Source organism: Elaeis guineensis, unplaced genomic scaffold, assembly GCF_000442705.2.
Source record: "Elaeis guineensis isolate ETL-2024a unplaced genomic scaffold, EG11 Super_Scaffold_1000024, whole genome shotgun sequence".
In the NCBI taxonomy this organism is placed as follows: Eukaryota; Viridiplantae; Streptophyta; class Magnoliopsida; order Arecales; family Arecaceae; genus Elaeis; species Elaeis guineensis.
In genome coordinates this window covers 20,963,098-20,977,145 of record NW_027332423.1, presented here as the reverse complement: position 1 = coordinate 20,977,145, position 14,048 = coordinate 20,963,098, and the positions used below count along the sequence as shown (strand labels likewise).

The following is a 14,048-nucleotide window of genomic DNA, read 5'->3' as shown; positions in this document are numbered from 1 at the left end:
TTTGCTCGAAAAAAATTATCAATAAAAAAAAGATGGAAATGGAGCGAACCACCATAAAAAAAAAAAAAATTAAATCGTGAAGGTCGATATAAAGGAAGAAAATGGCATCAAAGGTTTATAGCCCAAAACCCATTACAGCCACAAAAGCTCAAAACGAAAAAAAAAAAAAAAAAAAAACAGAGGAATTCAAAATCGGGAAGAAGACTCCTCCTTCTCCGGCGAATCCGGGCGAAATCAGGACTCCTAAGACCCCTCGGAGTCCTAGGGTTCCCTATAAGAATACCCCTCCCTCTTGAGATCGACCATCGGCCTCTTCTTCCTCTCTTTCTCTCCGATTTTCCCGAAGAGGAGCAGCGGGCACAGTTGGGTTTCTCGCCGTGTTTTCTCTCCGACGAAGTCACCGGAGGTCAAGGTAAGCTTCCCTTCTTTTCTCCCTTCCTTCTCTTTCCCCCGTGCGCTTGTGCGCGGTGGCCGGCAACGAGCGTCGTCGATTTTTGGTCGGGAAAAAAAAGACTGTTTTGGGCCCCGTTTTCGTGAATTTTCGGCGCCGGCGATCAAAATTGACCGCCGGCCATGTTTCCTCCGTGATCGGAGGAGTGGCCCCGTCGGCCGCCGGCCTCCGCCGTGGCGCCGCGGCCCGAACGGCCGATTAAGGCCGGAGGACCAAGAGTCCTCTGTTCCGGCGCGGGAAGAAGAAGAAGAAGAAGAAAAAAGAAGAAAAGGAAAAGAAAGGAAAAGAAAAAGAAGAAAAAGAAAAAAAAGAAAAGAAAAAAAAAGAAAGAGAGGGGCAGAGAGAGAGAAACTCTCTCTCTCTAGATTTTAGAATTTATGGAATTAATTAAAAAAAAATTACAATAAAAATAAAATAAAATTAGGATGTCCATGGATTAATTCGAAAACTGGGATGCTGTCGACGAATTGATCCTAGTGGGGATATTAGATTTTAATAATTTATTATTTTTAATTCGATGAAATTTTGATTTAAAATATGATATTTGACGTATCAGGTTCTGAGAAGGATTTTCGAGATCCCTAGAATTTTAGTTTGGACTTTCTTTTGAGGTAAGTAGTGTTTATTTTACTGAATTTATCTGGTATATTATGAATTAAATAAATTTATGCATGCTTGCGATTGAAATTATTTATTGAAATAATTGTTGAAAATTATTTATGATGAAAGTTAATTGTAGAAAATTATTTATGATTGAAGTTATTTGTTGAGCAATTATTATGATGATATATGATCTCAAAGAATGTTATAATTGATTTGACTCGAATATCAATTAATTTTATTATTTTTGAAAATAATATATGAATTGGAAAACAATATGAAATTGACAACCTGACTGTGTTGAGGACCCCGCCAATGGGGGCATATACGTTGGCAATTGACTGTCCTGAGAATTTATGTCGCCAGTGAGACCAGCGACATGTCGCCAGATAGACCAGCGACAAAACTGCCAGCTAGACCAGCGGTTCCAAAGGACTTGGCTGCCAGATGATTCGCAGCCCACCGCAAGCAGATACCGGTATTATGACCCTGCCACAGGGATAATGTGGTCATAGTCATGGTTGGTAAGAAGAATTTAAGAAATTGATGAATTTAAGAAGAAAAGCATAATTAGAAATTATGATGAATTGACTTTTATATATGATTGACAGTATGAATATGATTTCATGAAATTACATATTGATTTTGTTATGCATAGTATTATTTGCCTGATTATTCAGTTAAAAGGTATACACTGCTTACTGGACTATTTAGCTCATGATAAGTTTTATGTTTTTCTTACAGATCCAGAAAATTAGCATGATGCGGGATTTCGGTTGGGAGAGCGATTAGAGATGGAGTTAACTCATTAATTTAGGATTTTCTCAGAATTTATTTAAGACTTTTAGTTTTATTTTTAATATTGATTTGTCAGACAGTTCTTTCTTTTGAACACTTAGTTTTGATTTGTTATTTGAACCAAGGTTTGATTATTGAATAAAGAAAAATTTATTTAACTGTTTGTGAAGATATCATGATGAGATGCCTTGCATGCTTATGGGAAAAGTATTCTATAAGTATGCGGCGGTTGCCATGACCCTCGATTCACAATCTCGGGTCGGGGGCGTGACAATTAATATGGTATCAGAGCATAAGTAGATAGATAGAGACATGTAGAATAAAGTGAGCGAGTGATGGGTAGACATTAGGAAATTGAAATGTTAGTTATAATGATTTTGACTTGTCACAATTATAACCTTATTAAGGATAAGTTATTATCTCAAATCTATCATAGGTCAATATGCCTCCACGACGAGCGAGGAATATTCAAGGGCGATAGGAGGGACATCAAATCCACTTGGCGATAATACTCCCCAATTAAACAGTGGCACAACTCAGCAGGAGGAATCCTGATCCTACCGGAAATACTCCGATAGTACAGGAGGAGCCGAACATGACTCAACTGATGCAAACTCTGATCGGAGTAGTTCAAACACAGCAACAGTTACTTCAACAACAACATGCACAGCCACGTCAGCAATTTCCACCAATACCTGGATATGGAGAACATCCGATGCAGAGAAACAATATCATCGAATTTAAGAAGCTAGCTCCTCCAGCCTTCAAAGGAACCATCGAGCCACTAGAAGCAGATAACTGGATTATGGAAATGGAGAAGGCCTTCGCCGTGCAAGAATGCCACGATGAAGAGAAGATCCGCTATACAGCATATTTGCTACAAGGCGAGGCATACAACTGGTGGCGTATACTGGAACAAAAATATGAGCATGATGGGATACCACTCACTTGGGAGAGATTTCGAGATGAATTCTTTGACAAGTATTTCCCCCGAAGTGTCAGAATACAGAAAGAACAGGAGTTCATTCACCTGAGACAGGGTAACAGATCCGTTGCAGAATATGAAGCCAAATTCACGGAGTTAGCCAAATTTGTTCCGAGACTAGTTGAGATTGAGCAAGACAGAGTACACAAATTTGAAATGGGACTGAAGACAGAAATCAAGAGACAGGTTGTACCCTATGAGCTAACTACCTATGCCTCAGTTGTGAACAAAGCTCTAATAATTGAGAGAGAAGCTAATGAAGCTCATGCGGAGCGTGAACGGAATCAGAAGAAGAGAAATAGGTTTAGTGAAACTCAAGGACGAAACCAGAACAATAAGGTTCCAGCAAAGAAGCCAGCAACTGATAAGAATCGTGAGAATGAGACAGCTAGATGTTCGAGATGCGGCCGAAGAGAGCATGAGACTTCTAATTGCCCATGGAATACTGGTTCGTGTTTTAGATGTGGCCAGAAAGGACACAAGATTGCAGATTGCCCCCAGATGGACGAAAATAGATCAACACAAGCAAAGGACGGAGGCCAAAGGCCAAAAACTCAAGGAAGAATCTATGCACTCACACAACAGGATGCTCAGGCCTCCAATGCTGTGGTGACAGGTACCATTCCTGTATCTGGTATTCATGCTTCAGTTTTGTTTGATTTTGGTGCTACACACTCCTTTATATCCACTACTTTTATTAGACAGCATGATATAGGTTGTGAACCCATGAAAATCAAATTATATGTTGAGACACCAGTTGGTGGTATTTTGAGTACCGAAAGTGTGTGCAAGTCATGTAGTATCAAGATAGGAGAAAGAGAATTACCGACAGATTTGGTGGTCCTGGATATGCATGATTTCGATGTCATTCTAGGAATGGATTGGCTGGCTACCTATCATGCCTCTGTGGATTGCCATGGAAAGAGAGTGAACTTTCACATACCGGAGAATTAACTTTTAGTTTTGATGGAAGTACAGGAACCACCCCTCCACGTATTATTTCACTTGAACAAGCTAGACAGATGATAAGAAAGGGATGTAGAGGTTACCTAGTATCAATAAAGAACAAAGAACATGATGAATTGAAGTTACAGGATATTCCTATCGTAAATGAATTTTCGGATGTATTCATTGATGATTTAGTCGGACTACCCCCAGATAGAGAACTTGAATTTACTATTGAGTTGGCACCCAATACCAGTCCGATTTCTAAAGCTCCTTATAGAATGGCCCCTATGGAGTTAAAGGAGTTAAAAGATCAATTACAGGATTTATTGGATAAAGTTTTATAAGGCCTAGTGTATCTCCTTGGGGAGCTCCAGTCTTATTTGTGAAGAAGAAAGATGGTAGTATGAGACTCTGTATCGACTATAGAGAGTTGAATAAAAATACTATCAGAAATAAGTATCCTCTACCTCGAATTGATGATTTGTTTGATCAGTTGCAAGGTGCACAAGTCTTTTCTAAAATTGATCTTCGTTCAGGGTATCATCAGTTAAAAATCAAAGCAGAGGACATACCAAAGACGGCATTTAGAACTCGTTATGGACATTATGAATTTTTAGTGATGCCTTTTGGGTTAACCAATGCTCCAGCAGCCTTTATGGATTTAATGAACAGAATATTCAGATCTTATCTTGATAAATTTGTTGTCGTATTTATTGATGATATCTTGATATATTCTAGAAGTAAATTGGAGCATGAAGAATATTTACGGTGTGTGTTACAAATATTGAGGAAAGAAAAACTTTATGCCAAATTTAAGAAGTGTGAATTTTGGTTGGACAAAATAGCCTTTTTAGGACACATCGTATCTAAAGATGGAATTTCTGTGGATCCAGCAAAAGTGGAAGCTGTGATGCAGTGGAACAGACCTACAAATATTTCTGAGATTCGAAGTTTTCTGGGAATGCAGGGTATTATAGACGATTTGTAGAAGGATTTTCCGCATAGCTGCACCTTTGACTCGTCTTACTCAAAAAGGGGTTAAATTCGAGTGGTCTGAAGATTGTGAACAGAGTTTCAAGAATTAAAACAACGATTAGTGTCAGCCCCTATCCTTACTATACCAACAGGAGATGAAGGTTTCACAATATATAGTGATGCATCTAAAAAGGGACTCGGCTGTGTATTAATGCAACATGGTAAGGTAGTAGCCTATGCCTCAAGACAATTGAAACCATATGAACAAAATTATCCGACACATGATTTGGAATTAGCTGCAGTAATTTTTGCCCTAAAAATTTGGAGACATCATTTATACGGTGCGCAGTGTGAAGTGTTTACAGATCATAAGAGTTTGAAGTACATTTTTACACAGAAAGAATTAAACATGAGACAGAGAAGGTGGTTAGAACTATTAAAGGATTATGATTTAACAATCAATTATCATCCGAAAAAAGCTAATGTTGTTGCTGATGCCCTTAGTAGAAAATCTGTGGGAAATATGGCGGTTTTAATCACACACCAAAGTCAATTGTTAAAGGATATAAGAAAACTGAATTAGACATCCGAATATATGACTCAACAGTACGGTTAGCCAACTTGAGGGTTCAGCCAACCCTCATAGAAAGAATTACAGTTGCCCAGAATAATGATCCACAACTAATGAAAATAAGAAATTCAGTGGAAGCTGGTGTTCAATCTGAATTCAAGATACATGAAGACGGTTCGTTAAGGTTCGACAACAGGATTTGCGTACCCAATGATTCAGCACTCAAGCATGAAATACTTCAGGAAGCACACCAGACCGGTTATACAGTTCATCCGGGAGGTACTAAGATGTATAGAGACTTAAAAGAAATGTACTGGTGGAATAATATGAAGAGAGAGATCGCTCAATTCGTGGCTCAATGTTTGGTGTGTCAACAAGTTAAAGCTGAACATCAGAGACCTGCGGGACTACTTCAACCTCTTGATATTCCAGTTTGGAAGTGGGAACATATCACTATGGATTTTGTAACTGGACTACCGAAGACTCCCAGTAAAAATGATGCAGCCTGGGTGATTGTGGACCGATTGACAAAGTCTGCACACTTTCTTCCAATTAGAGTTGGATTTACTTGGAAAGACTAGCAAAGTTGTATATGAAAGAAATTGTAAGGCTACATGAAATTCCAGTGACCATCGTATCGGATCGAGACACCAGATTTGTATCACAGTTCTGGAAGAGCTTACACAAGGCATTAGGAACAAAATTGAACTTCAGTACAGCCTTTCATCCACAGACTGATGGTCAGTCAGAGAGAACTATTCAGATCTTAGAAGATATGTTGAGAACTGTATTTTGGATATGAAAAGTTCATGGGATGAGCATCTACCTTTGATTGAGTTCCTTACAATAACAGTTATCAGGCTAGCATTGGAATGGCACCTTACGAAGCTTTATATGGTAGAAGATGTCGATCACCGATTCACTGGGATGATGTCGGTGAGCGAAGAATATTGGGTCCCGAACTTGTTCAACAAGCAGTCGAGAAGATTCAATTAATTAAAGATCGACTTCGGGCAGCACAAAGCAGACAGAAAAGCTATGCAGACAACAGGAGACGAAATTAGAATTTCAAGTCGGTGACCATGTGTTTCTCAAAGTATCTCCTTCAAAAGGAATCTCGAGATTTGCATTCGTGGTAAATTGAATCCTAGATATGTGGGTCCGTTTGAGATTTTGAAAAGAATTGGTGAGGTGGCTTATCGACTTGCCTTACCCCCTTCACTTGCAGGAGTACATAATATTTTTCATGTTTCTATGTTAAAGAAATATTTACCAGATCCAAGTCACATCGTGAACTTGAACCAGTACAAGCCAGGAAGGATCTAACATATGAAGAATATCCGATACGGATCGTAGACCGTAAAGAACAGATGCTGAGACGTCACAACATTCCTTATGTTAAGGTACAGTGGAGCCGACATTCAGAAAGAAAAGCTACTTGGAGCTAGAGGAAGAAATGAAGCAAAAATATCCCCAGCTCTTCGAGACTACAGTATGAAAAATTTCGAGGACGAAATTTTTTTTAGGGGTGAAGAATGTTATAGTCCAAAACCCATTACAGCCCACAAAAGCCCAAAATGAAAAAAAAAATAGAGAATTCAAAACCGGGAAGAAGACTCCCATGGGAGTCTCCTTCTCCGAGAAATCCGGGCGAAATCAGGACTCCTAGGACCCCCGGAGTCCTAGGGTTCCCTATAAGAATACCCCTCCCTCTTGAGATCGACCATCGGCCTCTTCTTCCTCTCTTTCTCTCCGATTTTCCCGAAGAGGAGCAGCGGGCACAGTTGGATTTCTCGCCGTGTTTTCTCTCCGACGAAGTCACCGGAGTCAAGGTAAGCTTCCCTTCTTTTCCTCCCTTCCTTCCTCTTTCCCCCGTGGCTTGTGCGCGGTGGCCGGCGACGAGCGTCGTCGATTTTTGGTCGGGAAAAAAAGACTCTGTTTTGGGCCCCATTTTTCAGAATTTCCGACGCCGGCGATCAAAATTGACCGTCGGCCATGTTTCCTCCGTGATCGGAGGAGTGGCCCCGTCGGCCGCGGCGGCCCGAACGGCCGATTAAGGCCGGAGGACCAAGAGTCCTCTGTTCCGGCACGGGAAGAAGAAGAAGAAGAAAAAAAGAAGAAAAGGAAAAGAAAGGAAAAGAAAAAGAAGAAAAAGAAAAAAAGGAAAAGAAAAAGAAAAAAAAAAGAAGAAAAAAAAAGAAAAGAAAGAGAAGGGGCGGAGAGAGAGAAACTCTCTCTCTCTCTAGATTTTAGGATTTATAAATTAATTAAAAAAAAATTAGCAATAAAAATAAAAATAAAATTAGGATGTCCATGGATTAATTCGAAAACCGGGATGCTGTCGACGAATTGATCCTAGTGGGGATATTAGATTTTAATAATTTAGTTATTTTTAATTCGATGAAATTTTGATTTAAAATATGATATTTGACGTATCAGGTTCTGAGAAGGATTTTCGAGATCCCTAGAATTTTAGTTTGGACTTTCTTTTGAGGTAAGTAGTGTTTACTTTTACTGAATTTATCTGGTATATTATGAATTAAATAAATTTATGCATGCTTGCGATTGAAATTATTTATTGAAATAATTATTGAAAATTATTTATGATGAAAGTTAATTGTAGAAAATTATTTATGATTGAAGTTATTTGTTGAGCAATTATTATGATGATATATGATCTCAAAGAATGTTATAATTGATTTGACTCGAATATCAATTAATTTTATTATTCTTGAAAATAATATATGAATTGGAAGACAATATGAAATTGACAACCTGACTGTGTTGAGGTCCCCGCCAATGGGGGCATATACGTTGGCAATTGACTGTCCTGAGGATTTATGTCGCCAGTGAGACCAGCGACATGTCGCCAGATAGACCAGCGACAAAACCGCCAGCTAGACCAGCGGTTCAAAGGACTTGGCTGCCAGATGATTCGCAGCCCACCGCAAGCAGATACGCGGTATTATGACCCTGCCACAGGGATAATGTGGTCATAGTCATGGTTGGTAAGAAGAATTTAAGAAATTGATGAATTTAAGAAAAAAGCATAATTAGAAATTATGATGAATTGACTTTTATATATGATTGACAGTATGAATATGATTTCATGAAATTACATATTGATTTTGTTATGCATAGTATTATTTGCCTGATTATTCAGTTAAAAGGTATACACTGCTTACTGGCTATTTAGCTCATGATAAGTTTTATGTTTTTCTTACAGATCCAGAAAATTAGCATGATGCGGGATTTCGGTTGGGAGAGCGATTAGAGATGGAGTTAACTCATTAATTTAGGATTTTCTCAGAATTTATTTAAGACTTTTAGTTTTGTTTTTAATATTGATTTGTCAGACAGTTACTTTCTTTTGAACACTTAGTTTTGATTTGTTATTTGAACCAAGGTTTGATTATTGAATAAAGAAAAATTTATTTAACTGTTTGTGAAGATATCATGATGAGATGCCTTGCATGCTTATGGAAAAGTATTCTATAAGTATGCGGCGGTTGCCATGACCCTCGATTCACAATCTCGGGTCGGGGGCGTGACAAAAGTCTTATGGATAGGATGAGAGGAGGAGAAAGAAAAAAAAAAGAAGGAAGTGAGAAAGAATGGAGGAGAAGAGAGAGAATGGTTAATAAGCAGTTTGGAGGAGGATGAGAAGAAAAAATAGATGAGAAGGAAAAGAAAAAGGGAGACGAGATGACTCATAGGCGGCTTAAGGAGAAAAAAGATGCAGAAGAGTGGGTGAGGAAGAAGAGAAGGGGAGAGGGGATGGCTTATGGATAGCTTGAAAGAGGAGAAGTATGAGGAGGAAAAATGGATGAGATGGAAGGGGAAGAGAGAAGAGGGGATAACTTATGAACGTTTTAGAGAAAGAAGAGGATCAAAAAGAGAAATGGATGAGGAGAAAGAGAAAGAGGGGAGAGGATGCTCATGAGCACCTTGAAGGAGGATAAGGAGAAAAAGTGGATAAGAAGAATGAGAGAGGGATGGATGGGTCACCAGCGAAGAACAATTGAAAGTGGAGGGAGCAAGGGCTTATAGGCAAGCTTGAAGGAAGAGAGGGAGAAATAGATGAGTAGGAAGGGAAGGGAGAAAATAGATCGCTGATGAGGGATGGGTGGAGATGGAGGGAGATGCTATAGAAAAGGAGAAATGGTAAGGAAGAAGGAGAGGAGGGGGAAGGAGAAGGGAGAAAGATGGACACCGACGACAGAAGAGGGGATCAATCAAAAAAGAGGGAGGAGAGAGGAGAGAGAAATGAAGATAATAATATTTTTATTATTTTATAAAATAATAGTGTCATGTGATGGTCATATGATATCATTTTGTTAATAGAGATAAATGACTAAATCATATTAGAATATATTGATAACTAAAAGGATAAGTTTGATATTTTTTAAAGTATAAAAAATAAAAATAAAATTGGATTAAAATTGAGAGGATATCTCTAAAAAAATTTTTATAATAAAAAAGCTAAATTATTATAAGCAAATAAGAAGATACAAAATTTTATAGTACAACCACAATCTTCAGCACATCAATGACATAAACCTGTACAAAGACAAGCCAAAGTATGACAGCAGCAAGAAGATAAGAAAATGTAGAACCAAAACCCCATACATAGGAAGCCCAAGGATTTACAGCAGGCATTAAAGGAACCAATAGCATGTATGAAGAATCCTCTCGTTTGATGAAGCAAAGAGTTCCAAAGAACAGGGCAGCAAATAACAGTCCAACAAACACAGGAAAATCAATTGCCACCAAGGATGATGACTGCACCCAGCATATTCAATAAGCAACGTAGAGGAGAAGTTGACAATGAGCTGAGAAGTAGAAAGTAATTTCTTTTGGTGAAACATAGAGAAAGTAATTTCTTTTGGTGAAACATAGAGACAGTAGCTGTAGCTGTACAACAGTGACAGAGTAACAAGTCCTGATAGACCGGTAGATGTAGTGATATTAGTTTCTTCAGCAATGCCTTGAAATACTAAATAAAGAAATAGTTGCAGATAGAGCTCTTTAGAAGAGAGATCCATGCTGAACATCCGAATACCAAAATTGCAATAGTTGATAGGATCCAAACTGCAATCATAATAATAAATGCAGGAAGAACCATGTACTCAAAGAAAGCCAGCAGAAACTGAAAGGATATGAGTAAACGGTAGTTGGTGAAATCAAGGTATTGCATACTGAAACTTTGCAGGCTCTGACTATGTAAAATTATATTAAGGAAAGAAGAAAGCGCGGATCCGAGTAGGATACATAGAATTGCTCCATATAAAGCGGATCCCATGAAACGTAAATCAAAGAAGAAGTAGACAACTCCTGAAGCGAGTAGAGGGATGTGTAGAGTGTAAAACTAAACCATAATTAGAAGTGTAAGAGCACTAAACATGAAACATGATGACCACAGTGTTGCATTTTCCAAAATTTTTCTTCATTATGCCAGAGGAAAATATTAAACTGGAAGGATGTTTTAAGATGATGTGTGGAGACTCGAAGGTTAAAATTAGTTGGTTTAGGTTTGGAAAAAGAGAAAAAATTTGCTTGCACATTGCTAACTTGGCTCATTGTAATTTTCTTTTTTTTTAAAAATTGCTAATCAAACTCATAATCTTTATGTATATTTTTTGTATGATTGAGGCCAGTGGAGGTGTGTTTTTGAAGGCGTCATAATGCATGTTCATACCATAATTATTCAAGTTTAAACTTTTTGGGATGCATCATCGAACAATGGAACCTTGAACCTCCTAAGCAATAGAAATGTTGTGCCTCTTATCTATTTGTGGCATACTCAACCCCCTCCATCATCTTAACTATTTGTTGCGTGATTATAAGAGCAAATATAATATAAGACTACTATAAAATAAATCAAAATCTTTTGCTGTTAAGTGTCTTGTCATGGCATTTCTCATTCAAAATTTATTGATATCACCACAAGGGAACTTATAAATCGAAGGTGAGAGTGGTAGGTCTAGAAATTTTCATGGAGGAACTTAACATTATTTCGACCATTGATACATACTGCATTGATTTACATATATGTTATACAACAGTTATAATACACTATTGTCATATATGTAACTATAATAATAGATGGATGACCATAGGGAGGACAGACAAAGGAGGAACTGAATTTAAGGTTGGATAAGAACACAAAGAAGGAATACAAAAGCATTAAGAGGACACAACCTTCTTTCAAGATTTTGAATGTAATAAAATTGCTTTCCAAGATAAGATGGACCATCAATATAAGGATGACGACTAAACAAGTTGCAAAGAGAGCACTGGTACAAAAAGCAAGATTATATCAAGTTTATGGCTTTTTTTTTTTTTTTTTTGATTTTTACCAAATAGAATTGCTAAAGCTTGAGGATCTAATGTTTGGCCAAGGAAAAAAGATAGATAAGATCACGCCAAAGACTAAATAGAAAAGTGCCATATCTCAAAATCATGCCATATATTAAAGATGCCAAGTTGAATTATGAAAGCCAGAAAAGCTAAACGTGTCTTTGTCAAACCATCCCCAGTTTAATGAGGTGCTTTACCTTTCACTTAGCTTTATTAAAGATGCCAAGTTGAATTATGAAAGCCAGAAAAGCTAAACATGTATTAATGTCTTTGCTAAACCATCCACAGTATAATGAGGTGCTTTACCTTTCACTTAGCTTTATCCCATCACCTCAAATTATATATTTAAATCAAAATCTAGAAGGAGCTCAAGTTCTTGCCACCTCCCTTGATACTAACAGCAAGAGTTTGGCCTGAGAATAAAACCTTCTTTTAGGCACACAGGCTCCTTAAATCAGTGGTTGCAGGCGCTTGCAAAGTCCTTTCTTGACCTCCTCCTGCCCCTCTCTCATCCCTCACGATGCGTCCTTCCCACCAGCTTAGTCAACCGCGCAATCCCGCCGCCACTGGGAATCTCCCAACCATGCCGAGACCTCCCAAATAAATCCACCACCACCAAAACCAAAGATAATACCAATCCAAAATATATAAAAAAGGACATCAAATAAACCAAAAAAAAAAACATTTTTATTACATAATTCGTAAGCACTGATACAGGAAAACATCCGATCTCTATGTACAACAACGCGAAAAGGTCCGGCTACCCCATGGTACAAACACACTTCTGAATACCAAGCAACCAAACCGAAGCACCAAGAGAGGAGAGAATTTCTTTAACATACGCCTAAAAGTCGAATCCCGCACCATCATCGAAGCCGGCGTCGTAGCCCGTATCGTAGGCGCTCGCATCCGAGATCATATCCCCGATCAGTAGCCCCCCGAGGGCCCCACCGAGCAGCCCCGCCCCCACCCCATCCCGAACTTATTCTTCTTTGGCGGTTGCACCACCGGCTGCGCCGCCCCGTACCCGTATCCCGCCGGCGGATACCCGTACCCAGCCTGGTACGGCGGCGGCGCGTACGCGTGCGGCGGCGGCTGGTAACCAGGGTACCCCGCCGGCGGCGGGTATGGCTGCGCCCCGTAGGGTGGGTACGCGGCGGAGCTGGTGCCGACGGCGGGATACGCCATCACGGGCTCGTCCGCCTTCGGTGCCCTCGCCGGTGGCGGGTAGGCGGAGGCGGGGGATACGCGGTCACGGGGTCATTGGACCTGGGGACCCCCGAAGGGCACGGGTAGGCCGCCGGCGGAGGCGGCGCGGGGGCGGCGATCTTCTCGCCGACCTTGTAGGAGAGGTTGAGGACGCCTTTCGGCTTGCCGGAGGTGCACTTGCGGACCTGGTAGCTGACGAACTTGGGCCCGTTGCCGGCGGCGGCGTCGAGGAGCTCCGACAGGGGGATGCGAACCTCGCCGACGTCGCGGTCGCCGAGGGCGCGCTCGGCGCGGAGGAGGATATGGAGGACCTGGCGCCCATAGTTGTCGGCAGGGACGTTGAAGCGGAAGGTCGAGTTCCAGGTGGGGTTCCGGTCGCCCTCCCGATCGGGAGGCGTCCGCTGCCGCGAGCGGGGATCGCCGGAGAGCGACACCACCGCGTAGACATCCATCTTGGAGAACAAATTGACCTGATTGAGGTCCTTGGCCGAGATCAGGGTGACCTCCAGGGTCCTGTACGCCATGATTGAAGACGAAAGCGCTCAAAGAATTGGAGATCGAAGGCGAACAAACGTTTAGGGTTTCAAAGGGGTCGAAATCGAAGCCGGTAAGCGAGTGGAAATATGGGAATTTGGGGGAAGCGGTATATTTATACGCGAAATATCGCCGTCACGGTTGCTTCGTCTCGCTTTCCGATTCGGAAACGCGGCTATATCGACGAGTTTGGCCGGGATTCTGGAGCGGACGTTAAACGAAATTACTAGAACGCGCCCGAAGGTTCGGCGTCGTGGACTTGCGCCCGTAGGTTCGGCGTCGTGGACTTGCTAGAAAATTCCACGTGGCAAATAAATATATAAACAGTTGATTTGCGGTGAGGATAAAAATGATTGTCTTCGGTGATAGCGTTAGAAATGATAGAATCGGAGCCTAGCCATTAGATTGCCAGTGACGGCCTTATATTTTTTTTCTGAGCCTTTTGTCTCGTAAACTAGTGTTTCCGGTAATTTTGATCGATATTATTCATATTAAAAATATAAATTAAAAAAAAAAATTTAAAAATTCAATCATTATTATTGACTAAATTTAGAACAATACGAAGCAATTAAGAGTTTATTTACTTCTCTATTATCTGAACTTTCATTCAAAATTTT

At 40.1% G+C, this 14,048-nt stretch overlaps 1 pseudogene; it reads right to left on the bottom strand.

The window, feature by feature from the left end:
• Nucleotides 1–12,353: 12,353 nt before the first annotated feature.
• On the bottom strand, nt 12,354–13,536 carry LOC140854509 (protein SRC2 homolog; annotated as a pseudogene).
• Between the last annotated feature and the right edge of the window lie 512 nt (nt 13,537–14,048).